We start from the raw sequence: 27,669 nt of genomic DNA, 5'->3' as shown, positions 1-27,669 counted from the left end.
ATGGCTTTTCAGGCTAAAGAAACAAGTTTCTTATTTGTGAGGTCTCTACAGAGCATGCAACTGACCTGTGCTTGCTTGAATGCATTTGATAAATCTGTTCTTTAATTTGCTTACTTAGTTTGATGCAAAACTATCTCAGTACTTGCATGAATGCGATTGCAGGAGGTGAAAAATTGCCTTGCACTGAATGTGAATTCAGAAAAGTCTAATATTGTGATTCTTTTATGTTCACAGCATTTTGTTGCCATAAGAAAAAATAGTGACTTATGCTTAGGTGTGAAACTTGTCTGTGTCAGTCTAAGTCAGAACAGCCTCAGCTGTGTGTCTGTATTTTGGTCTTACTTGCAAAAGAAGCCTCAGCACACCACACAAAGCTCCTCTGTCTACAGACTGAGTAACAGCTATATGATACTCCCAGACATACCTTTCCTAGCCACATGACTTATTGCCATTCCAAGTACTGAAAGACTGTATATTTCTCTTTCCTGTTATTATAAATTCCATGCAAAAACTAAACGTCAAAAATACAGCCAGGTATTTGCCAAAGGCTTGCATCCACAAGAGTGAGATTTTTCTGGGATCTCTTCTGGCAGATTAGACATCTTCAAGCTCTCATATGGCCCTTGGGGGATATGTGAAGACTTGCACTCAAAATGGGGTGCAAGAAAATGTTTTTATGGGCTTAAGAGGCAGTGGCCTGAAATGGCCCCTGAAAATCAACATAAGTATGAAAAAGGTTTTGGTTACATGAGCAGAGTGCAAGGATGAGTTGTGTGGTAAGGCAAGGTGAAGAGGAATGTGGCAGATGGACAGCAGGAGCAGCGTAAGGGAAGCAGAGAGGAAAGCCCAGGGTGGGAGCTGGGTGCAGTGAGCTACAAGAGTGAGAGAGATGGGGAGCTGTGTATAATTCATGGCAGAATCTCAGGTAGGATTTCTGTTTAAGGAAAGCAAGCTGGCAAACTACCCGACAGGGGTAACAGTAAAGAACACATAATATTTCAAAAGACTTCCTTGAACAGATTTGCTACAAGAAAAACAATGAGATTCTGGAGACAAGAGTAATCAAATCTTCGTGAAAACAAAGTCCCTAGAGGCTTGTAGGACAAAACTAGCATGGAAGGACTGAAAACAATATTTAAAGTACAGGGGAATAATGGTAATTTTTGCTTTTCTCAAAGAGAGAATTCTCCAAGACTGTTTTCATTCCTGGCATTAGGCCAAAGAATGGGATTTAGCTGACCCAGAGCAGCAACGAGCTGTATACAAAATTGTTACAACTGCACTAATTAGGGACGCCCTCCCCTGCGGCTCATTGCCTCCTTCCTAGGCCCCACCTGGGACTCAGCTTAACCCTCCTTAGGGCAGACAAGTTAGCTGCAGTTTTTAAGCTGAGGAAATTCCTGCTTCCACTTGATGCTCCTCCATCTCTTTCTCTTGCTATGATGGCATTTTAATTCTGTTTTTAATTCTACCTAGTGCTAGACATTGCAAGCAATGTACTTGGTAAATGGTAGAAGTAAAGCAGATAAAGCAAAACAATCTTGTAACAAGTAAGGAGCTAGCAGCCATTTGAAACTGCTGTTTCAGACACATCTGTGTTGAAGAAGGCTCAGAAGATGCTTGTCTTCAGAGGCAGTCTATATTTTACCTGCCTGCAATGCCTTATGAGAACTGATAGTATTTTTAAGACGGACTTTGTCTTTGAGAGCTAAAATGCCTTTGTTTCATTGTTTTAGTTTAACACAGCACTTTGTGATTCAGCTTTATTGCTACTATGGCAGATTGTGGTAGCTTTACTGCCCTATATGTTTTCATTGCTTTTTTGTTAAATCCTGTGTTCGGACAGTCTGGTCTTTCAAGAAAATGAAATGTCTGTGGTCAGACATCCCTTGGTCTTTCAAGAAAATTAAGTGTGCTTTTTCTAAAAATGAATGAATGAAACCATATCATTTTAGGTGCGTATAAAAAGTTACTGAAAAGTTACTGCTATGAGATAAACTGTCCCGAGTATTTAAAAATGTATGTCCAAAAGACCATTTCTGTTGTTATTTATCTTACAGATCAGTGTTTGAAATTTTGAGTATACAACGTTTGCGATGAATGATTCCCCTTGATCTCATTTTCATAGGATGAAATCCTCCCTTTGATTGACTTGAAGGAGGAGGAAGATTAACTACATGGGAGCAATGGTCACTATTCAAATTTGTTTAGTTGTTTATAGGTCAGGATGCAATCCTCTGAAATGCTCTTTGCTCTTATTTATCTGCCTAGTATACCTTTGTTCTGTGGTGGCCTAGAATTATGCATAACCAAATCCATTGCATTTTTTCATCTCAGACAAAAATCAGCTAGTGCTTTTATGCACTGTGTGGTTTTGTAAATAACGACAAGCCTTTCCCTATTAAAAAAACCAACCTGCTCTAATTAATGTATTCAAAGAATATACTTGAGGAATTTAATTCCTCAGTGACAAGCCATTAGCGTGTGGTCGTCTGTGTCTGAGTGAAAACGAACTAGGAGATTGCACAGGAGAGAGCAGAAAAGTTAAGGCAATAGTAGAAGTGCTTCATGCTGCTTATGGTTGCCTTCAGTAAACCTGTTGTGTAATTTATAACAAAATACACAAAAGGAGAATTAGTTAGGTTTTCATATGTAGATGAATAGAGGTTGTATGTTATCCTAAATTCCCAGCCAGCATTTTGATTTAAACTATGTCTGTAGCCTGTGGCTGGCTTGAAACTCTAACTGAACTCCAAGCTGCCAGCATCCTCTAACACATTCTCCTCCTCTAGGACTAAAATGTGTTCTGAGAGATTGGATCAGAAGGAAGGCAACTTGGCTGTTTGAGATCTTCCTTTTTTAGTACAGATGGAAAGGCTGTTCAACATACTTAAGAGAGGACAAAGAGGGAGAAAGTAATGGTAAGGAGAATAAAGATGTTTGTTATAACAAAACATCTGAACAGCATCTGATGGTGTGAAGATGGTTCTTGTGAGTTGCAAAGGCAAGCAATGTAGTTTTTAATCCCTATGCATTTCAACAATCCTGCCCTTTGGCATCCTTCTATGTCCACGGAGTTGGACAAAAGAAAATACATATTCTTTCTTTGTCCACGAGAACATTGCTGCTTGGAAAGCATTTCTGTGTTTACAGGGGTTTAACTAGAACTTAGAGGCGAAGAAACAATGTCTGTACCTTAAGGAGAGTCTTTTTTCCTTTGGTAATGGCCGAAAAATATATTTACTTTACTGCAGTTGCAAAGCTAGTGATTCAGACCAGATGTCTTTTACTTTTACCAGTTTCCCAACAACACAATATTTTAAGTAGATTGCCTGTGAAAGTTTAGTGTGACATATGCCATGGCAACTGCATAGTTGCTTACAGGAAATTATACTCCAAACAGCATTTTAGGTCACTGATTTTGATGGACAGTGGAACTGCAAAAGCTTCACCCTTCAAAACAGCAAAAGCAACCTTACTGACAGTGGGGCAGAACACTTGTACAGGTGCAAGCACACCTATGGGAGACATGCATTTCTTGTCTAGTTTGTCTCTTTTGTTGACACTTTGAGATCAGAGATACTGCAAATAATTTCTATGTAAGTGTATGGGAACTGCTGAGTCACGGCCTGAACCTCTGATTGATCACCTGAGGTGAGCCATGAGTCAGCCAGAGGAGCACAGCTGAAGGCAATTCACCTGTGCTGCCGGAAGGGGTGGAGCCTGGCTGCACCTCTCCTAGACCTATTTAAGACTGACTGACTGCCAGTGGGGAAGGATCTCTTCTGGAGATCGGCTCTGCTGGAGTTTTGTGAGTGAGCCCAGGATAAGGGTGAGCCTTCTATTTATTCTCTTTTTGTTTTCATAGTCTGCTTTGTCAAACTCTCTTGTTTATTTCATAATTAAGCATCTTAATATTCATTGATTATACAGTAAGTTAGGCTCTCTAGATTAGCATGCTCACGTGAGCACGTACTGACTGCACACAACTGCACTGATGGATGTGCAAAATTAGCAAAATATGAAGTGTATAGAACCTCTTTCTTTAGGGTTTTTTTGAGAACTGTGGAATTGTAGAAATGCTGGTGTTAGAGAAAACCTTAAAGATCATCCAGTTCCAACCTTCCTGTCATGGGTAGGGCTGCCACCCACCAGATCAGGCTGTCCAGGGGCCCCATCCAACCTGGCCTTGAGTGCCTCCAGGGGTGGGGCATCAATAGCTTTTCTGGGCAACCTTTTCCAGTGCCTTACCACCCTCTGACCGTTGACATCACTGTTTCTTCTTAAAAAGGGATGCAGGGAACTAATATAGGTGTCTATATACAATAGGCTTCAAATGTATTTCAGTAGGATACAGGAGTTTAAATTTTCTTCCTCAGAGGCCGATTATGAGCCAAGATTGCAGATAATAGGCAGGTATGCAGTCATCATAAACCTTTAAAGCCTCAAATTTCTTCTTTGAGCTACAATTACTGGTTTAAGAAAGGGTGAGATATTAGTAACCATCATAAGCACTCTGTTTAGAAGTAGTCTCTATTTTGTTTATTTCAATCACAAATTGGCAGAGACGTCTTTGCTATGTAGCAAGCCAGAAATAATTATAGGCAAGGAGAACAACGTGTAAATGAAGCTATTTCATGCTTCATTATGTTTCGGCATCAAACTCAGCAATGCTCTTGACAGGTTAGTGAGTCTTCTAGCAGAGAACATGTAGGTGCAGTTAATCACAAAATCGTGAGCTCTCTTTCAATCACCTGTTTACATTCGCACTATGGAGACACCATATACATATTATTGTAGCCAGCCCTTGCTCCCTCACACACTGTTGCTGAGTTTAAGGCATTAGGACAGAGTTCTTCATTTCAGCCATCTGTTTTTATCAAACTCATTTCCTTAAGGACTGTCTTGTGTTGACAAATTTTTTTGAGAATGGATCCTCTTCCATCATCCCTTTTCTGCTTTTTTTTTTTTTTTTTTTCCTTTTCTTTAGATTCAGAAGAGGTCATCTGTCACTTACCCAAGCAGGTCTCTATGAATATTTTGGCTTAATATGAAAAGAACGATATGTGCTATCACACATTTCATCTGGCTCTAGGAAGTAAATAGCAGTCTGAAGGCCTAATTTGATATGACTTGGGGTAGTTGCATAGTTCTAAGTGGCACTGCTTTGATTTATAGTAATGGTTGTCATTGTATTGCATGGGAAGATTAACATATCTCCTGCATATACTATATTTTCCTGCATATAACGTTTATGATAGCCCAATGTTCGTTATTACTGAAAGGGAGTGGTAATATGAAATCAGACCTTCTGAGGAGGCTGAGGCTATTTTGCCAAGATCAACACCATATACCAGCTTTTACTTCAGGATGTAGTCTGTTAAATATCTAGCAGATTTGTTTTTCATCAAAATAGAGTTAATATATTATATGTGGCCCTTTAAAGCTACATGGTTTCTGAAAAGAGCTCTTTGGGGATCAAATTGCATTCATTGCAGAACTTGATCTGGAGATGGTGAAACTCATTAAAGAGCTTTATGGCATGTAGTCAATGCCACTACTACCACAAGTCTACAAATTTTTTCCAAATTGCAATTCCAGGCATATTTTGGTTTTTCTGAGCAAAAACAAGTGACACTGTAGGAAACTATAGGCTAAGAAAAGAAGGAAATGGAATGTGTTTCTCCATTTGACTAAGTCCTGCTAACTTGCAATAATATATTGAGTCTCACTGCAAAAACCATGCAAATGCCATACCAAAACACAAAACACAGTATTAGGCATAGGCCACCCAGTTTCAAAAAAAGGATTCAAATTTCAGTGATTTTGATCTGTAGCTCTGACTTCTTTTGATTGATCTCTGCATTCAAAATGGTCTTTTTGTTTGAGCTTTTTTTTTTTCCTTAAAATTATTGTGTTTAATATTATGTTCTTAATGATGTACTTAATCACTGTTGTAATAAATACTGAAGTTTAAGCACTGGAATTGGAATCTAAGGAGAATTCAAGAATGAAAGATGTGGTTTCCAAATGTGTCACTACTTACAGAAAGATAAAGAATTCAATATTATTTCCAAAATTGTCAGGAAACTGCAGTTTTGCTTTTGAGTGTGCACAGAACCATTTCAATTTTGGGTTTTCTGAGCATTTCACCATGTATTACAAATGTATTGACAGGCTAGTAATTTCATAACTGCTATTATGTAAGTTGCTATATTCAGATGATTTTTGTTTTAGCTGCAAATTGCAGTGCTTATTCACCATGGAAATAACTGAGTGAAGGTAAATGACAATGATGAATGGTAAATGACAATGATGAACTTGAGAAAATGACAGAAAAATAGAATTTTTGGAAAAAACTGTTTGTTTCCTTGTTTTGCGTTTCTTTGCCTGTATAGTAAAACAGTGAAGAAGAGTTGTGGGGGAATGCTGTGGAAGGTCTGTGTAAGAGCTACCATTAGTTATCAGAGGATCTCTAGAACAGGCATGTGATACTGAGAAATGCAGTGTAATATTCAGAATTGTCTTTTCCTATGCATGCAAATTTGCTTTATATTTCTGAAATTCTGATAGGTGAAGTGTAATGTTATTTTTACCTTGGGCCTGCTATTATAGAAAGCAAGTAAGAAATTATGAAGCTTCATCTGAGAGTTTGCTGCAAGATGTGAAAGCTGAATGCCCAGCCCTTGGGTGAGAAAAGTGGTTCCCACTGTTGGAAAGCATAGTTCAGGATTGAAGTAATTTTGTGTGCTTAAGAATATCTGTCAGATTACAGTAGTAATGTTGCTGAGAATCAAGAAGATAGACAGTATAGTTTATTTTTTATATTTTATTGGCTATGGGAAACTGGACAGGCTAAATATGAAGTTTGAAACTGGAGGGTATTTTTGTTTTTTACTATACTATCTTGTATTTGCTTACATCATGTAAAGAAAGAAAATGAAATTTAAAAAAAAAAAGAGTAGTAAGAATGACTACAAGTTCAGGATTTTGGCTGTTCTGCTGGATGTTCTAGGACATGAGGCTAGCCTTCTATGCAACGAGCAAGTAAATGAACATATAAAAATACTCCTTATTCATAACCCATATGCGAGCAAAAGAATTTATGCCTTCTCCAATATTTTTGCTAGGATTTATATTTATTGATATTACTAACAATGTAAACAGCAAGAAGAAAGTTAGAAACTTAGAAAACCTGACTTTGACTCTGATTCTCTTAGGTGCCATACAAACACATGGTACAAGACAGCCCTTCCATCAAGGAATTTAGAATCTTCAGTCAGGAGTTTTATTAAGACCCACCATTTCTGAGACAGAGAGGCAGCCAGCGCTGTGACTACAAATCTAAACACGGAATGCTTTATGAATAACTTCATTGAGAGCAGTGCTCCTGAATGTGCAACATGATGTTGAAAATTTAAACAAGGAAAAAAAAAGGAGAGGAAATTATAAACTACTTGCATGTTTCAGCCATGGTCCCAGTCCAAATTCAGGGAGGAATAAAAGGTGAAGTTGAAAGGTTAAAGACATTAAAGGCTTTTGAGTAAAGTGATAAGAAATGAATGAGAAAAGACATGAGAAGGGTGAGGGTGAAAGGGAATTATAAGGGGAGAGGACAAGAGCGACTGCATATTCTAAGTTCTACACTAATTTTCTGTGTCATTAAGCAGATAGGGCACTTGGATAGCATCATCCAAATTAGAAAAAGGTCTTTGTTGTTTTAAACATGAAAATTTATAATCTCATCAATATGCTTAAGTCAGAGTTGTTAGAAAAATATCATCTTTCCATTATGAAGGTTTCTAATGCAAGGATGCTTCTTGTTTCACAGTATAATGAATTCTTAGCCTAGCCCTGTAACTGTGGAAGATAAATAGAACTTTATTGGGAAGCAGAATAGAGGTTTTAGTTTTCAATTTTAGTACAGTCGTCCTTTGAATCCATTGCCATTTGACAGTTATTTTCTAGAGGAAATACTTATTTTCGTTCCCGTGAAAAATACTTTCCACCATAGAATTTTTGAAAAGAATTTTTCTCCAACAGTATTTTGAGTATCTGAACATACTATCGCATCTGTACACATTTATTTCATATTTTTAGTATCTTTCCTTCACAACTGGACGAGGAAGAAGGACTGTTAAGAAATAAAAAGACTGTGAACATGCATATGGCACATATGTAAGAACTTACTTTTTGGAGCAGGATTCTGTGGCAAAGACATAGGCTTTTTTGACTCTCTAACATGCTCTCTAATTACAGCCTTCCCACACATTTGAGCTTTTCTGTGCCTGAAAATATATCCAAGACAGCCATAACCATAACAGTCACATATTCAAAAGGCAATTGGATGGGCAGGCAGTATGGGAGAGAGCTAAAGAAGTACAGGTAGATGGCTAGGGACTAGGCAGAACTATAGTCTATCATTCCTTATGCATGTTGTTGATCGTGGTAAAATGTCATTTTTCCTTACGTTAGACCCTCAGATTTTCCTTTTCTTCTTATTAACCTTGATAGCCATCTCACCTTTTCTCCTTCAAATGCCTTCAACTTATCCAGGTCATATTCTTTTGAGGACCAAAATGCACTAAGCTTAATTTGTAGGGGAGTTTTGAGTTATTTCTGGCAGCAAAATATTTCTGTCTCTTTTTCTTAACTATTAAAGAATTAATGAATAGAACAATGAGAACAATGTGTTTTTAGAAAATCATTAACAAAATGCTTCACTCAGCTGGGGGACTGGCCAACAAATACTTGTGAAACCGAACTTCATGCAAAGTTCTTAATTTAGAATGCTTTTGTGGAAGTCTATCTAGTGGGGGAAAATGAGAAGATTAACATTGATTTTCATGACAGGGAAGCAAAGAAAATAGACAAGATCTGGATTTCTATTTTTTCTTTTAATTTGAATGAATGTATAGATAGGATATGGGGCAGCATCATGAAGAGGCTCTGCGAACTTGGCATGTAAAAAAAAAAATCTAGCATAACTGGCCTACTATTCTTCACATTTAGATAAAATCATGTTATACTCTACCTCAATCCCAGATTCAGTGATACCAGAGAAACTCATTGCAACTCCCCTTCAAGAAATACTCCATCTCCTCTACAGTACAAAAAAACCCCAACTTTCTCTGTGGGTCTCTTATGCTAGGCAATGGGAAACAGAAGACTGATTTGGCTTGTGCCCATCTACAAAGCTGAGATACTGGCCTTAAGAAGGAATGTCAGGCATTAACGGATGACATCTGTAGTGTCTTTGGGGACACTTCAGAGAGACTCTGCATCCAAGACGCATGCAAGGTAGAGATGGTTTTGCACAAAGAATGATACAGTAGTTTTTTATGACCATTGGACCTCTGACTAAATGCTCTGAATGTGCCATATGAAAAGTAGTTACAAGGCTGCAGTTGAATGACCAATTTGGGAATCGAAATTTAGGGTCTAAAATATTTTCACCTGGGCATTATCTTTTCCTGTCACTGGAAACAAATAACTGGCATTGACTTCTGTGCGTTGTTTGTCTCTAGTGTGGGAAAGGCCTTGGGGTATACAGTGATTACCACAAGTCATGGCTACGCTCTGTTGTTTTCTCAAGTTTGCCATCTCCCTCTTTAACAATCCAACCACTATGATTTTTGTTATATTAATGCTGGATATTCATAGATTCAAGTCATTCTGAAAATGAAAGCAGCCCATAACTATCTCTCGGCAGAAACAGAAGCTGTTGAATTTGAAATAAATATGTTTAAGCATACATATATATGTATATACACTATTCAACTTACATTGTTTGCTATATCATTCTAAATCAATAAAAGTACAATGGTTCATTATACATTTACAAATTCATTTACAGATCTAACATAAATATAATCCTAATCTAGAAGACTGTATGATGCAAAATATAGCAGTAGATGACAAAGAGGAGAGGAAGGAAGATGGGTGTTGGAAATAAAAGACTGTCAGATTCCCCACAGATTATATGAATAAAACAACTAAATTAATGAACAGAGGAAAAGCAGGTTGATTAATCTTTACTCCTGTGGTGAGGATTTGAGACTAAGCCAAGAAAAACATAACAGAAAGCTCTGATTAGGTTTTCTAGATGAGAAAAGATATTTAGGTGCAGTTTTAATTATGATTGTGAATGAGAGACATCAAAAAGTAGCTTTAAAATGCAAGATGTGATGAGTAGGAAACATTTTCCATGTTACTTATGAACAGTCTATTATTACATTCATTGAAGTTTATCCATTTTCATTTTGTTACTGAATGATGTTTTTTTTCTTGTGTACTATGAATACCTTTTCAAATATTCATTGAGTTGTTATTTTAAACTCTCTTATTCAAGGAAAGAACAGCATATTAAAAGCAATTGGTCAGGAAGAACTCGTTTTTTGGTGATGAAGGAAATACGGCTTACCTGAATTTAATATTTGAAAACTTACTTCTGGAAGAACAGGCTTACATATAATAACTAGGTACAGATCTACATATAGCTTAGGCATTAGAGAACTTTTTAAAAAAAAAAAAAAAAAAAAAAAAAAAAGTAGATTTCTTCAGGATCAGTGGATGCCAAGTTCTCCGTTTACCCCTTGTCATTTAAAATTATTATTTCTGTAAAATATGTGAATACTTCAGTCCTATATGTGCAATCATATACAGTGCAATCCTATTTATTTGCCACTAAGATTTGGTTACTTTGACTTCTTTGACCTCAGTAGCCCTGATGTAAATCTTTTCAACAGCTTGCTCTCCTTCAGCTGTTGGAGATTCTGCAAGGCCTTATCACTGCTCTCTTTGTACGTTTACCCTTAAGAAAGCTGCAGCAGCATTAACATCAAGTAGCTAGGAAAACATCTGCATGTGCATTACATTCAGTTACTTGCGCTCAGCTCAGCTAATGAGCTGGCTGCTTCCATGTAAATCAAGTCAACCCTAAACAGTTAATGCTTTCATCAAGTAAGCAGTGCTCTGGAGTCTCTTTGAAGGTGGGGCCACGTTCATTTCAGTGGCTCGAAGTTGCCCATATAAACACCCCATCTCAAAGATGTTGTTCTGTTTTCCAGACAGGCTTACAGTTGTTGAGAGGAAATATGCCACTGTGCCAGATACCAGAAGCCAGACCAATTTACTTTGAATTTGGGAAAGGAGGGGGGGAAGAAAGAAAACACCCAACAAAAATCCCATGAGTGGTTTTGGAGACATTAACAAAACAGAAAGCATTAAAAGCTGAGATCACATCTGGGATTTATCACTGTGTTTTGATAAACCTTTGGGCTTAGCCAGCACTCTGTCCTGCACTAAGGGATTCAGGGAAATTACAGCACACATGTTCTCAACGGAGTTTGTCAGATCAACTTTATACTTGAGTGTTTTAATTACCCGCATAGACAAGTGAGGAGTTCAGAGAAAGGTGACTTTTTGTTGTTAGGAAAGTTAGGCATGAGAAGTATTGCTAGTGAGTGTAATTAGGAGAACGGCAATTGTTAATTGGTTGAATCTTAATTTGAAGACAGCTTCTGGATCTTCTCATAGAGCAATAAATCTGAACTAATTAATATCAAATTGATATGTTGGCTTATTGCATGTAAAGAATAGGTGCAAAAACAGGATATTTTAAAATTTTCTTTGTCTTGAGTTAGGTGTTCAAGGCCTACTAGAAATATATTTTTTCTTTGGTTCAGTTTACTAAAGATACTGAGCAGTACTTAGCAAAGATCTAAGACCGCTCAAAACCTTGTTAGAAATATCTTAATTGGAGGAAGAGTGCTTAAGAACAAGTGTGATGTGAGGTCTGTCAGTTAACTAGTTCTATACTGATCTGATACATGCTTTGTTGATTTTGAATTCTTCTCAGAAAAATTGGACATTACGTCAGACTAGTGATCCCTGATGATACATTTGTCATCTCAGATCAAACTGTAGGTCCTATTTTATGCAGAGTTATAGTAATTAACATCAACTGTGCAATTGGCTTTTCCACTTTTTACCTATACAGTTCCTATCTTATAGTATAACACACTATTAAGAATCTCTAAGAATATCAATGATGTCAAACATAGGTTTTCCCCCAGGGTTTCCATTCAGAAGAAGCAAAGAAGCTTTTTTTTCTTAAAACTTTTTGTTTGTTTGTTTTGGTTTGGTGGTTTTATTGTTTTGGGATTTGTTTGTTTGGTTTGGGGTTTTGTTTTGTTTTTTATGTTTTCTGTTGTTAGTTTTTTAAGAATAGCAGGGTGGAGGGGGAAGTAGCTAATGTGGTAGGTAATGCATCCAGTTAAATTGCAGTTTTGTTGGCGTGTAATATTCTCCATCTTTAGCTATGCTCCTGCTACCTATGGATACTCCATTATGGCCTACTTTGCTTTTGTAAGTAAAAGAGCATTCATGACTAAATCAGAAAGGTGTTAAACTACCACATATTCTCAAAGAACTGAAAAACAACAAGTAAATATAGGCTCTTTGTAAACTCAGGTACCATCCAGTCAGCTGCCTCTTGTGGGCCTGGCAACAGCAAGGGTAGGTGACAGGCTACAATGGAATGTTAAAACAGTCTGTAAGGGGTTCTTAAGGACAGAGGATACATTTTATTTAAAGAAAGTATCATTGTATCTCCTGCCAAATTGAGGTAATTTCCTTCCCCTTTCTATACTTCCCAGGTTTCCAGATTTATAATTTTTATGGCATTTGCCAAAGCTTACCTGAAGAAAGCATTACTCAAAGTCTAAAGGAAATATTTTTGTTCAGAATCCAGACCCATAAAGAATAACTACTGTATGTTTAAAAAAAAAAAACAAACGTTATTTTACTACTAATTATGCACATAAGCCGAATAAATAGACCACTGTTGCTGTGTTGAATAGAAAATTCACACATTGCTGCTTGCAGCAATGCACCAGCATTGCCTTCTCTATCACTAACCCAGTTAAGGGATTTCTTACTGTGTAAAGTTGTTTGTCTTTTCTTGGAAGCCAGTGCGGATTGTATGAAACAGAACATACATACAATCCCATTGACTAGGAGAAATACTATTTTCAGTATCTGCTTCAGTTAGTTACTCAAGAACTCAGCTATTTCTTGCTAGGAATAAAGAGGCTTTAGTTTAATTTTAATTGAATTTACTTAAAATTTATAACTCAGTGCCCCCAGAAAGATTGTTGGCAACACTGATATTCATAAATGATTTCAAAGAAAAAAGGCCCAAAATTTGTCTAGCATGGGCTAGATTCACAAGGGCAGATATGTCTGTAATTTAGAAATAAAGTGCCTCTTTCGGTAATAAAGCTCTCATGCATCTGCTTCTTAGAGCTATCGGAGCATAAATTCTCCCAGCACCTACCTTGCCATTGATAAAGCCTTTTTTTTTTCTTTTCTTTTTTTTTTTTTTTCTTTTTTTTTTTTTTTTTTTTTTCTCCAGTTGCTGTACCTGCTGCAGAGCTCTGTGACAGCCAGCAGCACCAACTGGGAATTTTAGCACAGCCATCTTTCTGAGTACCCCAGCTTCTCACAGACCACCCATTTCTCCTACCAATAATGCAGGCAAACAGCTTGGGCATTTGAATTCTTATGGGTGTATTAGACAAATACTGATGAGTGAATCAAGCCCTTTTAAAAATGTCTTGATATTCCCAAAAGAGTAGACACCTTTTATGGTGCTATACCATTCAGATAATCTTTTCTAGCCAGCACAAAAGCATGCAGTGCAGACTAAGGGACACAAGAAGATGAGGCTGAGACCTCACAAAGTCCCTGTCCCTCACTGTGAAAAATGTAGAATACATTAGTCTGATATTCCTGGAGGTTTATGAGGATTTTTGGGTGGTCCTATGTGGAGCCAGGTGTTGGACTCACTTATCCTTATGGGTCTCTTCCAATCCAGACTAGTCTATGATTTTGTAAAGTAACACCTGCATTGCAATATTTCTTTTTCTAATACTATTAAAATAGGTTGTTGTCATGGTGGTGTGGGTCTTCTTTTGTTGATTTTTTGTGTTTTGTTTTGTTCTGCTGTTGTATGCTTTTTTCTCCTTTTTTTTTTTTTTAAGAAAAAAAAGTATGACCTCTGCTTTTCTTTCTGTTTCAATTCAGAGTTAGTAGCCAGCAGATTCTTCAACTATGTCCTGATTTCCAGATTTGTATTTACAGAAAAGCACACATGCTCCCATCTATCATCTCTTCTCTGAGTACGCAATTTTATCCAAGAATATTTCATGGCAAATTACAAATCCAGATGACTCATTGATTTCAACAGTGACCCAAATCTGCCCATTTTATGTGTAAGAATTTTTTGTACAAATATTTTTCTTGGTTTCATTAATTCCCAAAGCAAGGATTCCTCCCACTCAATGTGTTGAGGGCCCTGAACAGGTGGACTGCCTGTTGCCTTTGGCTGGGGCTGTGAGGTGAGTATCAACAATGCTATGGCCATGGACAAATTATGTCACCGAATCAGATACTGCTGCCTGTCCTCCTGAGTATTTTGCGTGACCTTTGTAGTATGGAAAGTCCAAAACTGCACCTATACCCAACAGAGAATTCTGGACTTGGTGTTTTCCTGATGCTGTTGTGTGTGTTTTGAGTCCTGCATCTGCATTTTGGAAAAGGTTTTTGGTTCCAGTGTTTAAGTATGAGTGCCCAAGGTATCCTAGGCTGGCATCTCTCAGTTCTGTACTGTTTATGGTATATAGTCCGAGACAAAGTTGTTATCTTCTGAATTTTTTAGTAGTGTTTTTGTTTGTTTTTGTTTGTTTATTTTGTCTGGATAGGCTGGATTTATGGGCTGAAGCCAATGCGATTAGCTTCAGCAAGAACAAGTGTTGGGTCTTGCACTTTGCACTTGGTAACAACAACCCCATGCAGTGCTACAGGCTTGGGGGGCAGAATGGCTGGAAAGCTGCATGGAGGAAAAGGATCTGGGGGTACTAGTCAACAGCCAGCTGAACATAAGCCAGCAATGTATTGTGTGCACAAGTGGCCAAAAAAGACAACAGCGTGCTGGCTTGTCTCAGAAACAGCGTAGTCAGAAGCACTAGGGAGGTGATTATCCCTTTGTACTCAGCATTGGTGAGGCAGCGCCTTGAGTTCTGTGTCTAGTTTTGTGCCTCTCGCTACAAGAAAGATATTGAGTGTGTCCAAAGAAGGGCAACAAAACTGTGAAAGGACTGGAGCACAAGTCTTATGGGGAATGTTTGATGGAACTGGAGAAGAGGAAGATCAGGGAAGACCTTATTACTCTCTTCAACGACATGAAAGGAGGTTGGAGGTGGAGTTTGGCCTGGGAAAAGTCCCAGGTAAAGGTGGTGATAGGATGAGAGTTAATGGTCTCAAATTGCTCCATGAAAGGCTCAGGTTGGATTTTAGGTAAAAATGCTTCTTGGGAAGAGTGGTAATGCATTGGAACAAGGGAGATGGTTTAGTATCCATCCATGGGGGGAGAACAGGATAGATGTGGCACTTTAAGTTTAGTGGGTATGGTGATGGATGGACTTAGATGATCTTAAGGGTCTTTCCCAACCTTTCTATAAAATTTCTTCTGCATTCCAAAATGTTGATGCTTTCAAAAAGGATAGCATAATAATCATTGGACAAACCTTATAAAGTGTGTTCCATAATGGTTTAGAGAAATGCAGTGGTTTGTTTAATTAGATGATCATTTCTTTGTTGAAATCCTGTGCCTTTGTTCCAGAACTAATGTTTATTTCTTGCTATAACATGATGGTCTATCGATGCAAATGATTTCAATCCTGTAGCAAGAAGTTACAGGGTGTTTTTTTTTGTTTTTTTTTTTGACTAGCTAATACAGCAAGACCTTTTATTTTCAGTTGTTCTTCCAGACTGAATATTTTTCTGAAAAAAAAAAACAAAAACAAAAACAAAAGAAAATCTCATCTTACAAATCCTATTAAGAAAATACAAAAATATATCAAAAAGGTGGATTAAAAATGCAAAATAATTTAAAATATAAATGAAAACCTCGGGTTCTATTGAATTATTTGTTAAACAGGGAATTTTCTGCACATCATTCTGAGGTGCCCTCTCCCCCTGCTTTTATGTGAAGAATTAATAACAATATTGAGGATACTGTTTCCTATTCGTCCATAGGAGAGAATTAGTCTGAACTGCAGAGTTAACTGCTGTTATCTTTAAGCGCATCCACTACTTTATACTTTATCAAATTTAATGTATGTTTGTTGCTATTTCTTTAGTAAAACTCCCGCTATGGCTAGTAAAATCAATGTGTTTATGACATTAAGTGTTAGAAATCATTCAATTGAAGTATAAGTCATAAATTTTGTAATTGCATACATCACTAGTAAGAGCTGAAATTGGAGGGAGTGCATAATATCTCCTGTGAACAGTTCCTTGTGAGCATTGTGATAAACTTGAAACCATTTGCCTTTACTGAATCAATGGGTCCTTGGTTCGTGAGTTCTGTAGGTGGAGATTGTGAGAATGGTGATGTGCCATGTACTTGCACCATGAAAAGCACAAAGTACTATTTCAAAGAAAAACTTGCCCCTTTTTAACAGCTTACTGGTTTGAGTTATAGAGATTAACTTATTTCTCATTGCTAAAAGTAGAATTTCAGGCTAGGGTTGGGGCCTCCTGTTGGGAATCTTGAGAGGGATCTACCACGGTTGCTGTTTACTAGTATTCTGAACAAGAGAATACTTAAAGAAGTCGTGTTATTATTTAAGAGTATAGGTAGATGGTTATTAATATATGGATAATTTCACCCATTCATGGAACTAAAAGAATCCAGTGAGCAATATTAATATATATATATAAAAGATAGCACTCTGCCTCACATAAAAATACAGTAATGTAAAGCAGTTTGCCAGAATTCAAAGTAGAGCTCATAAAATACAGAGATCGCGTAATTTGTTTCTTTCCTTTGCTTCTTATATTCTATTCTTCTCTTTTAAATTCTTTTCATTTAAACTAGATGGTCACATCTAGTAACTTTGAGCCAAGCTTTCTGTCTTTGCTTCCCTGTGAAAAAAGTCATTAAATGATCTGTGAACTGTAGCAATTGTTTTTTTGAATACAGATTGTTAGGAAGACACTTCATGTGTCCTGTTTATTTCAGCAAGGTTGACGTGGAGACAACAATAATAGCTGGCAATTAACTTCATGTTATACTGAAAATCAAATGCTTATCTTATTTCAAACTGCTTGTACATCTTTGTGGTGATTTCTACTAGTATGGGACCCAAGTCTGCCCTGTACTGAAGATTAATACAATTCACACTCTTGATAGAATCCATTAGATTGTAAAAGCTTTTGCTTAATGAAAGTGAGGTGCGAAAACTGAGATATATTGAATTATTCCATGCCTTCATCCAATATTTTCTTCTTTTCAAGTCAAATTTGATTCTGTCACTGCAGTGGCAGCTTTTGTCAGTGACAAAAATGTTGATTGCTCCTTGGAAACTTCTGAATTTTCACTTGATTTTTTTCCTTGAGTGAAGATGACTCTGTGAATTCTAAGGATTTTAGACTGCAAAGGGTTGATGCTTGTTTTTTTTCTTAGTGGAACATGGACTTTTCAAATTTAGCACAGCGTGAAAATGACCAAAATTTTTAATGGTAGATTAGCTCTGTCAAGGTTCTTATGTGATTTCAGATGACTGTGTTGTAGAAAGGATTATCACTGCTAGAACTTGTTGGCGTTCTTCTTTCTCATCTCAGAAGAGGTCAAAGACTAGTGGTCAAAGAAAGTCCAAGTCTGAAGACTGTGCTAATGTCTTGCATAGTTCACAGGTATTGACCTTTGTAAGCTGAGATCTAAAGTTCTATTATTGTGGTCTGAGTCCTTGTCAATGTTGATCATATAGAGAAGGAAGGAAGGGAAAAGGATCAGAGGCTTCAGAGTTACTCACCTTAAACTTGCTTTATAATATGCTTACTGAATTTGTTTCAGTGTTTGTCTCTCCTTGAATCACACTGAGTAAGTTCCGGAGAATCCTGATAAGAAAATATTTACAATATACAATATGTATGTGGAAGATATTTAGCTTACTTTTAAAATATACTTATTTTCAAAGGAAGGTACCTTGTACCATTAAAACGTTCTTATTTTGCCATCACTGAATGTGCTGTATCCTAGAGAGTATGAGTTGCTTCAGTTCCAATGGCAACATTCCTGTCGATTTTGGAGGTTTGGAGTAAGACTTCTTATCTTACCGTCTTTGCTCAAATTTATACTTTATATCACTCATCCTTTAACATAAAAATGAAATAAATACTGTATAATTTTAAACACTTTGAAATCAGTGCTGGGAAAAAAGATGATGCTCCTTGTATGAATCCAGAACCAGTTTCTAGATATATCACAAGCTTGATTTATTAGGATATGGAGAAGCATATTTCCTTATTATGCACATTCAACTACATTCAATATATTCAAATTACAGGTAATGGGATACTCTGAAGGGTAAGAGGCACTTCATAATTATCAGACATTCTAAAGCTTATGTTTATCACAAATCAGAAAAATTTTGGCATGGATATTAAATGGGAATAGGTATGTTATCCTTTTTACATATTGCTCACATTTTTCTGAGGCTGGACTTAGTCATTTCAATCACTGTGACTAGATGTTCTGAGGTTGCACTGATTTACAAAGGACAGTCAATTTTATAAAAGAGTAAAAATATCTAAGTTCAGTTTAAAAGTGCCTCTGTCGACAAACAATTCTAGTCCTAAAAGGGTCTCTCATTCTCAGTAGCTTTCAAATGTTAAATACATGGGTGTATGGGAACTGTTGATCATGGCCCGAACCTCTGATTGACCACCTGAGGCGAGCAATGAGTCAGCCATGGGAGCACAGGTGAAGGCAGTTCACCTGTGCTACTGGAAGGGGTGGAACCTGACTACACCTCCTCTAGATCCCATTTAGGTGCTGACTGCCACTGAGGAAAGATCTCTTTCTGGAGATTGCTCCTTGTGGAGTTTATTGCGAGCCTACAACATCAGTGAGCATTTTTCATGTTTCATCTTTCCACTGTGATGATCCTATTTAGCCTAACCTCTGTACACTTATTGGTTGTAGACCTATTGATTGTACAGTAGGTATTAAGACTATTGCAAATACTGCAGAATGTAGGCTTCAGTGAGTGTAATGCTTCTGACTTTAATGCAAGCGTACTTTCTTATCAGCACTTACTATGGCTTTCTGGATGCTAGGTTTACTGGACTGACATTTCAAGTGTTAAGTGCGAACAGTGACAATTTTTTATCATCCATTGCACTTTGATTTGGCTGAAGAAAAAAATACTAAATGACTGTGAAGTCTTTGCATTAGAAACATAAAAGAAAAAAAAAGACGTGCTACTGACTATTATTTGTGCAGCTAAGCAATACCATGCTAATACCATTGGCTCTTTTCTTGAAAAATTTCACGAAACAGTTCTGCCTATCTATATATTAATACGAAAGTACTGTGTATATGCCCAAGAATAGCAAGAAGTTCTTAAAATATTGATGGAACTGCACAGAAATTTGGGCAAATGATGAACAAAGGAAGAAGTGGTTTATTCTGGTGACTTTACTTAGGTAAAAGGAAATTTCAGTAAGCTAACACCATGGGAGTTTGATTAATACACAGGTTGTATACACAGATACATCCACAGATGCATGTCAGTGAAGAGATACTGAAAACTGATGTGTTTTTAATCTTCTTCCATTCCATCCCAGTGGTTTTGCTTTCTAAAAGGCGTGTTTGCACATCTCTCTGGAGGAGAGATATTATGTTGAAAGGACACCTCTCTAGCCATGTCTGAGAGAAGAGAAACCACACATTTCAAAAACATACTGAATAGGTTAGCCATATGGTTTTCATATGGTTATTTGTTTTCACAGACAGAAAACAAAAATGTTCTTTTACAGGCCAGCATTCAGCTCCAGGGTTTAGAGACCTTACGTGTAGAAATATCAAGTCATGGATATGTCTGGGGAGCTGGGCAAAATCATCATAACGTGCTAGTTCACTGTAAGGCACCTGGCATTTATACCTATTATTAACTTCCATTCTCTAGTCTGCCTTGTGTATAGTAGTTGTTTTCCAAGATAAGGTGCTCTGTCTGTGATTCGTAGCATTCAACATAGTTTTCAATGAATGTCAGAAATTCCCAATTTCTAAAATTCACTGAGTACTAAATGCAACTTCTTGAAAGATTAATCTTACCAGGACCATGAGGTTCTTCTATGAGTTCAGGGTTTCTGAAAGAACCATATACATACTAGTCAGGGTGGCACTGGAAGTGTAACCTGAATTTAGGCTGTGGTTTTCATTTGTGTCCCTGGGCTGTAAAGACTTTTTTTTTTTTTTTTCTTTAAACACTGAAAAGGATTAGCTTGAGGTGATGTCGCATCCAGGCACTGTAAAGCCCTTTGCTATAGCACGCATCCAAAGCTTTCTAGGGACCGTGAACAAACTGCTGAAAATTGCAGGCAGAAATCACAGGGCAAAATATTTTCCATTATTTTCATTTTGATTGTTTAGCAGCCCATTAAACTGTAGGGCAGTTTTTACCTATTTCTTAACGGACGCAGGCTTCCTTATGGTTATTAATTATGAAAGCATCTATTAAAGTTAGTATCTAGCAGTCTCGATACAGACCAATGGAAAAAAAAGATGGTAAAAATATAACTGTAATTCCATCCCTAAATTGTACCTATTTGAAATCCTAGAATTTTTTTTTCAAATTATTTAATATAATTATAAAAATAGTAGATTTGCCTTAATAGTTGTCATTTTATACTGTCTGTAAACAACTCAAATTTTATAAAGAATATTATCAAGTATGATCTTGGAATGATACCTGATTTCAGCTTTCTTTCTAATTAAACACTGAGTTTGATATTCAAAAATCAGACTGTTTTGATTGTAAATGCATGAAATTACATATATTTACATTCTCACAGGTGTTAGTAAAACAGTGCCCATACCCTCCTCCTAAGCTTCTGAACAGGGCTTGATCACCAGGAGAAGCAGTTACTTTGGACAATTTCAACCCTGCAAAATTAAGACTCTCTTATTTTTTTTCCCTCAGAAATTGGGCGCTTTGTATGTTTTGCTTTGTAAATTGAGTGGTATCAGAATTAGTTCAGATAGCTTTAATTTCTGTTGAAATAATGCATAAAGGTGTTATTTAAAAGTTGTGAGTGGTTTAGTTTGTAAATTTCTTCTTCTAAACAAATCTCTGAAATGATCAATCAACCACTGTATACTGCCAGAAGTCTCACAATTCAGTACTCCAACAACACTTCATTTATACAGAGCTCTTCTGTGCTCTATAGGTAACAGTGCCTGAGGAGATACATTAAGGGAAAACAGAAGGCTCCTCTTCCTCATCTCTAACGTGTTTGGCTGCAGACACCACTAGGTAAGATGCTTTAAAATGGTATTACACAGTGTGGCAGTTGTGTATTTTTATGTAAGATTGCTTATTTTTGAAGCCTAAAGGAAAGGAGGTAAAGGTTTCCTGTATTCCATAAATACAGCTAGGTCACTGGATTGTATAACCTTGTGGTTGTCGGAGGAAATACCATGTGATTTTATGTGATTATTAGACTCTGTCTCTCAGCTTGTTTTCATCATCTCATGAAAGGCTCTTAGGAGAAAAGTGAAAGGTTAAATGGAAGTTAGAGCTCAGTCCTGGAGATGTGCTGAGTGCTTCACATTTTCCCCCTTCCCTCCAAAGCAGTTAATGAAAGGTAAAGTTCAGTTTTTCACAGCAGGTGCTTTGTACCTCCAAAGATCAGTAGTGTCTGTACAAGGAACATCTCACTCCACTGCTGGTGATCTTCTTGAAATGATGAAAAGACATTATGAAATACAGTCTAGTGATCTAAAAATTAGATGAAAGACCTCCACTGAACATGTGCTGAGAGAGATGGTTTTGGCAATAACAAGTGTTCCCTCCTTTAAATAACTATAAATCAAAATGCTATCAGAACACATCAGAATATGTCTTGTATATCGGGATATACAAGAAGGGCTACATTTAGATAGAAACACCCATGAATAATAAAAATCAGTGCAAACAAGGATCTGGTGTTAGTGTTTGAAAATGAGTATTATCTCCTACGTACCACCTGAAATCTAATTTAGATAAAGGCTATTCTGTATTCGTAAGTACATAGGCAAAATTGGAATAGACATAATGCTCTTCATGCCTCTTTCTACCTGTGGTTGGTGCTGCAGTTTTTAACTTGTTAGTTTTATAGTGAAGCAAATGCTTCAGGATGCTCCCTATAGATGTTACATTGATACTTTAGGGGGAATTTCCATTCTACTGAACTCAGAGTAAGTTCTGCCATAAAAATTTAGTCAACATTTCATTTGGAATGTTCTGAACTTTTTAATATTGCCTTATATTCTTTAAATAGGAGCAAAAAGAAAAATCACAAGCCTTTGTTGTGCACTTAGTCTATTTCCAGTACTGCCATGAAATGACTTTGATGAGTATTAAATGAAATATTTTATAGGTGCTCTACATTCTGATGATTTAAAGTCAATCTGTTCCATTATTTCAAAATATCTATAATTTATTTTTGGTGTTCAGAATCTTTTTTTTTTTTTTTTTTAGTCAAAATAGTAAATAATTTGCCACACATGACAGGAATTGTAAGTAGTGCTTTCCCTCTGAAAAAAAAAAATACACAGCTGATAGAATTGTGTACATATGATGAACTTTATCCAACTGCCCACTGCTGAGATGATACATCATTGTTGCTAACATTCCTGCTGATGTGATCATTACAGTCCATTTAGACACAAAATATTTCAATAGCATTGACCTGGCAATATTCATTGAGCGTTGAAGAATGAAAGTGTTTCTGCCTCCCCTGGCCCTTCAAAACACCAAACTAACATTGCAGATGGATATTCCCTTTTCTCTGATGGAGAGCTCAAATAGATTCATTAGTTTCTAACGAATGCAGTAGTTTAAAGTCAGTAAAACAATAGAATGGCACCATGTATAGATCTACTGATATAGATGAGGATACAGAATGTCTCAATAAGCTTAGAGAATAAATTTGAAATTTGATGAAGAGAAGTACGTTTGTTTGTTTTTTAACACTGAGTGTAGTCCAAGTGTTGCTCTTAAAGATCTCCAATTTAGTATGTGATGTGGGAAAACATCAAAATCTACTAGACATTCATTTAATCCATAAATTTTATATTATTATTGTGTTCCAAGGGATAAAAAAAATAGAAATTGCTCAAATTCTTCAATGACCAGAAAACACAGAGCAGGTCAACTGAACTCATTATAAGTGGGGGATATTTAAAATGAAAGTCTATCACAAAACAAACAAACAAAAAAACCTGTAGAAAATTATATGATCAATATTTTATACTGGATTTTATAAAATGTAGGAGCCTTAATTCAGGGTTTCTGTGAAATTTAAATCTTATATGTTGTTCAAGCATGGAAGGTGTCTCCTGCTTATCTGTAAAGTTTTGTAGCATTAGCCAAAAACTCTTCAATAATTGACATTACACAAACAAAATGCAAGGCTGTGAAAGAAGATTAGCACTTTCTCTCCTTACAAGGCAAAAATAGTCTTTACTGAAAATAACTGAAATTATACACTAAAGGATCTTGTAGCTGAGATTTCACTTCAAAACATGTCTGTACAGAGTACATTATACTTAGTGAAGTGACTTGAAATAAGTATGCTATGGTTACCATTAAATGTTGCCTTTTGCCAACAATGACCACATGAAGCATCTGAGATCACAACTGTTTTCCCTGCAATTACAACAGGACATGTACTTGTGGTAATCTTGAAGTTACCAATGAGACTATTTCTTGTGTGTGATTTCTGTGGTACTTGGACACATAAATTGTAAATAACAAAACAAAACAGGAATTGTGCTTAAGATTTGAGTGATTTATATTTTTTTTCAATATATATGTTTGGGTTATATATATACAACCAAAAATCTAATTTGTACAATTAAGAAATCACTGATGAAAAAATATGGAGATGAAGAAGTATTTACTTTCAGCTATTATTTAACTTTGTCTAAATTGACATGGATATATCCTAACAATGGAAATCCAAGAGGAAAATTATGGAAAATGCTAGCAGATAAGCTGCATGTTTTATAATCCCCTTAGATATTTCCAGGGTTCTTGTGCAGTGTGATAAAAGAAAAATCTCCCCTTTGGTAAAAGTGTGTCAAGATCAGTAGAGGTGTACCCAGTATCTGTAGAGTGTGCCCACTCTTTTGCCAAGAGGGAAGTGACTCTGTTCCCTCATATTTAACTGATTTTTGTGTGCTGTCAGCATAGACTTGTGCTTTTAGTAGCTGCATTTGTATGAGCAACAGCTCTTCTCTCTGCATGAATTTCTCTGACTGAAAATATTGCTTCAGGCAAAAAGCCACTCTTTCAAGGTTACACTCTCGTAAGGAAATGAAAAACAGCTCATGTTGTAAAAAGAACAGGTTTCTGATGTTTTCGTCTTTTCGTGTCCCAGAAATACCAAGAAATCGGTCTCTTCAAGGGTAGGTACAGATTTAAAAAACAGGGAAAAATATTTAGTCCAAGGGGAGTAAAACTTCATTTAATCCCAACCAGTTTAACAGTTCCTCAGTCTTCCTTCTTATCTCCCTTGATTTACCAGTGGTTTCAGATGATCGTCTAAGATTTATTTCCCACCAGCACAAAATTAACAGATGTGCCGTGGCAAATTGTCTGTCCCAGTCATGCCAACTGATGCAGTGCAATTTTCGTTCTGACTTGACCTTAAGTATTGCATTAAAAAAAAAAAAAAGCAGTATAAGGACATGAGAAGCAATTAATTACCACATCATGTAAAAATGGCACTGAGCAACCTGGGAGCTAAATTGAACTTGCACAGAACAAAAAGCTATGTGACTACCAAATTGCACATCCAGTCTAAACATCTTGACTGCTATAGAAATCAGTGTTATGATTCCAAGTCTTTCCTTTTTTTATATGGGAAATTCCTACCACAAAAATAGTTGTTTGGGTAAATAACTACACAGATTCTCTGCGCTTAGTTGGATGCTGTACTGACTTTGCTTCTGATGAGACACAAATACACACAGTGGTATAATTAAATATTAACACAGTAGTGCTTGTTGCACTAGATGTTACTGCTCTATCCATGTATGCTCAAAGAGCCAGCACACCTCTGCTGAGACATGACAAAGCTGGGAGCTGAAGCTGTACAGAGAACTAGCACTTCCAGCTCTGTGCTGTGGTTAGGAATGCTGTGTTTGACTAAGCCTCCTCAGACATTTTTAAGATCTCACGTAAGGATTTTAAAAATACGTGTCACTCCAGGAAGGTTTTATGACTGAAATGACTTTGAAAGCAGTCTGACAATTTTACTAGCTTGCATTCTGAAATGTTGGCTCTTTCTTAAGTTTGGTCATTTCTAGTAGGAGTGTTAGAGCAGATGAACAAATTGTATAGAGGAAAGAGTACTGCTCAGCTATGACTCATTTATGAAGATTTCTTCATTTCATATCCTGGGGGTGTGCACCAGTGTCTCTTACTCTAGCTGGCCACAGAATTTTATACAAACATAAATGAAAATAGCCTGGAAGCCGTATGGGTTAATGATTCATATTAGTTGGCAGATCTCCACTGAATGTAAGACCTCCAGACAGCTCTTGTTCAAACTAATAACAGAACTGTAACTGCTGTAAAATATCAGATTTATTGCCACCAATAGATTTATTATTCTTGTATGCTGAAGCTTTCTATTTATCTCCCAGCAGGATAAAATACATAAGAATGAAATAACCACTCCCTTAGCTCTAGTGCCAAGAACTATAATGTGTACATCCAACCACATGGCACCCTGCCTTTCTACAGGTCTGTTGAATTATTTTACACCCTACATTGCCTTTACTGAAGATTAACTGCATGGGTGTCATGAATTTCACATAGCTTTAGACTTAGGAGTCCCACCCATGTACAATACTAATCAGGATTTGTACTGCTCTTGGGAAATTAAATGCAGAGGGAAAATCATTGGTTTTAAAGTCAAACTTTTATATTAAAAATGAACTCTGAAAAAAACATTGTGTGATGTAAATGTACCTTTCAATAGTTTACATACAATGTTTTCTTAGTTTGTTTGTCAGAATCACTATCCTAACCTGGACTGATCCATTGCTTTATTTCAACTGAAAATATGTTTCTTATAATAAAAAATGAATGCGCTGTATGTGCTTCTTAGTAAAACAGATTAGAGATGTGCGGAGAATATAAAAGCACATTGAATTAAAATAAAGTTTGGACAGGCGTGTTAAGTACAAACCAAGCCATGGCATCAGTACAATGATGGATAAGTGCTAATGATTAAAGAAATACTGTGTGCTCTGGAAAAGTATACTTATTCTCTCTGTTATTTAAAAAACATATTTCAAAAAAATTTCTTGGATGTGAAAGGTCAAACTTTGGTACTTAGCCCAGCAAAGTAGGCAGTAAAACTCAAAGTGCTTCTGGCCCTTAGTTAGGACTGTCTGCAAACAGGATGAGCTCTCTCTCTGAGTAGCCAGTGCTATGAAGGGCCTCTCATGTTTGCCAGGAGCTTCTGTGTGGTTCTTGCTGTAAACAGAAACAATTTTGTTTGCAACACGGTTCTTCTAGAATAGAACATTGGGCATCATTTTTGATGTCTGCTGTCCAGTGAAGTTGCTCTAGAATTGCACTGGAGCACAACAGTTATCTAAGATTGCGTTTTGTATTCTTTGCATTTTGTGGACATCTAATACAGTTGCTTTGCCATCCAATTGTGATCTGTAAATGTCAGTGATGCTTTTTATGGCCTTCAGAAAAGTGGTAGTTTGAAAAGAATGTAAATGTACCTTCCAAACATAAAATGTCATAATCAAAAACTTGAGTACATTGGTTTATTGTATGTTTTTTTCTTTAAGACTTATTTAAACCACTACTACTGATGTTTGGTCAGAAAAAAATAGCTAACTGCAATGCTACTTCTTTATTTTCAAGGAAGTCTGGTTTTATATAAAGATGATAAACACACATCTGGGCCTTCGCTTATGAGTAATTTAATGTAACCAGAGCGACTGCTGCCCTGAAAGGCAGTCTGAGAAATATTGTGTCAAAACCTGTGGTTTGTCTTATGAAGACTACATTACCTTACCGACTAAATCCAAAGCCACATTTTGAGTCTTTTTCTATTCATGTGTTCTGTCTGACATTATATATACATTGCTTTGCACAACTTAAATCAGAATTGCATGGTTGATGTGAAGCTACAATTACAGTCTACTCTTCGTGGACTCCTCAGTATATTCCATACTACCTTACAAATGGAGTTACGTTCTACCAGTTCAAGAAAAATTTACAGTGTAAGTCATGTCCTCCTTCTCTTGCTGTACACTATTATCAGTCACTGAAAGATGCTTCTTCTTTCTATTACCTATTAAGTGCTGAATCCGTCTCATATAGCTCCTACGGGCATGCAGTGTTTCCTTTTGGATCCTCTGAGATCTTTATGGTGAGGTAGTGGTAATGTTGTTATCTCATATTGACCCTCATGGTCAAAGAATGTCAGTCCAATCAGGTTCGTTCTGGCACTTTTCTTGCTCTCAATAATGCCTGTCTGTGCAGACCAGAGCAGATTAGGGGAGAGATGCACAGTAAA

At 36.6% G+C, this 27,669-nt stretch overlaps 1 long non-coding RNA gene across 1 annotated transcript in view; it reads left to right on the top strand.

Moving 5' to 3' along the window:
• LOC125694394 (uncharacterized) overlaps positions 1-27,669 on the top strand; it is an 85,330-nt gene that overhangs the window by 44,563 nt on the left and 13,098 nt on the right. Inside the window, exon 2 of the long non-coding RNA XR_007377538.1 lies at positions 21,304-21,389. This is a non-coding gene — a long non-coding RNA (uncharacterized LOC125694394). The remainder of the gene's footprint in view (positions 1-21,303; positions 21,390-27,669) is intronic.

This window comes from Lagopus muta, chromosome 6 (genome assembly GCF_023343835.1).
Source record: "Lagopus muta isolate bLagMut1 chromosome 6, bLagMut1 primary, whole genome shotgun sequence".
Lineage (NCBI taxonomy): Eukaryota > Metazoa > Chordata > Aves > Galliformes > Phasianidae > Lagopus > Lagopus muta.
Note: the sequence above shows the minus strand (reverse complement) of the source record. Positions and strands in the feature narration are given on the sequence as shown.